General features: G+C 36.6%; 1 non-coding gene across 1 annotated transcript; it reads left to right on the forward strand.

Annotated features, from left to right (window-relative positions):
- Positions 1 to 260: 260 nt before the first annotated feature.
- On the forward strand, positions 261 to 367 carry LOC141688550 (small nucleolar RNA R71). The gene has a single exon (XR_012561985.1). It is a non-coding gene; the product is annotated as a small nucleolar RNA R71 (small nucleolar RNA).
- Positions 368 to 1,680: the final 1,313 nt, after the last annotated feature.

Consider the following 1,680-nt stretch of genomic DNA (forward strand, 5'->3'; position numbering starts at 1 on the left):
AAGAATCCACTTTCATCATTAATGCCTTTAGTTGAGCAGCTATAGCCATAGCTATATCCACCTCCAGAATTCCTGCTACCTTGCCTTGAGGTAGTCTCTGAGTTGGGTTCTGATATTCATTAGCAGCCATCAATTCAATTAGCTCAAAACCTTCATCATAGCTCTTAGCCCATAATGTTCCACCTGATACTGCATCGAGCATGGGTCTGGACTGCGCTCGCAAACCATTATAAAAATAATTGATGATCATCCAATTAGGCATGCCATGATTAGGACACTTCCTAAGCATCTCCTTATAGCGCTCCCACGCCTCACATAAAGATTCTCCCGATTACTGCGCAAATTGAGTAAGAGCGTTCCTGATTGCAGCTGTCTTCGCCATGGGGAAGAATTTAGTAAGAAACTTCTGAGCAAGATCCTCCCAAGTAGTGATAGAACCTGCTGGTAGAGAATGCAACCAACACTTAGCTTTATCACTCAAAGAGAATGGAAAAAGTCTCAGTTTCACAGCATCTTCAGAAATATTGTTGAACTTGAACGTGTCGCAAATCTCGATAAAATCTCTTATGTGCATGTTGGGATCTTCTGTTGGAGAACCCCCAAACTGGACTGAATTATGCACTATCTGAATCGTGCTAGACTTGATTTCAAAAGTATTAGCCGCAATGGCTGGTCTGACAATGCTAAACTGAATGTCATTGATTTTCGATTGAGAATAATCCACCAAGGCTTTCGGATTTGCTGCTGGTTCTCCCATTGAAATAAAAACTTCTTCTTTAACTTTTTCCTCTTCTTCCAAAACTTTGTTTTCCTCTTCTTCAACTTTGCCTAGTGTTTCCTTATGAGATTGAGAACGCGTTCAAATACACGCTCTCTAGAGTACCTGAAACACAAACAAAGTAAACAAGTAAGTAAAATATCAGAGTCAGTGAACTTTAACGACCACTGATGTTAAGAACATAAACTAAAATTTAACACCGATATCCCCGGCAGTGGCGCCAAAAACTTGTTCATTGCAATTCAAATGTGAAAATACACGCAAGCGTACGCGATCACAAGTAGTATAAGATATAAATCAAGTTTGTTCCCATAGGGACTGGTTTAGGTTAAGTTCAGATTATGCACTTATGCAATAATGTATGGTTATCGTTCAATGCTAAGGCAGGTAGCAATTTGAGTTTTGATTTAACTAAGAGATTATACTAAATAACATTAACTAAGAGAATAAAAGTGATTTACTTATATGAGCATAAACATGAGATTCTAACTTTATTAAATACTTCATTCAAAGTTATGTTCTTTAATCCTAGCATGTGACGGTGATGACAACTAATCAGATAACACAAAATTAGTATACGCTAACTTTCGTTATACGTATACCCTACTATCAAACATCCACAATTAAGATAGAAGTTGAATATACACCAATTATGCTTAGTCCCTATATGTTTATAAGAATTGAAAACATAATGGTTTAAGAACAAATTATCTATCGTGATTACATAGGGTGAATAAGATGGTTAAAATTACCCATGAATTATGCATGTCAATTCATACATAAATCTATGCTAGCATGGCAAGTTCTAAACATCTATATTCAATGTCGCTTCAATAGAGATTAACAAACAATCTTAGATGTTAGCTACGCATCAAAGACGAATAAGCACAACCAAACTAGGA

This window comes from Apium graveolens, chromosome 9, assembly GCF_009905375.1.
Source record: "Apium graveolens cultivar Ventura chromosome 9, ASM990537v1, whole genome shotgun sequence".
Lineage (NCBI taxonomy): Eukaryota > Viridiplantae > Streptophyta > Magnoliopsida > Apiales > Apiaceae > Apium > Apium graveolens.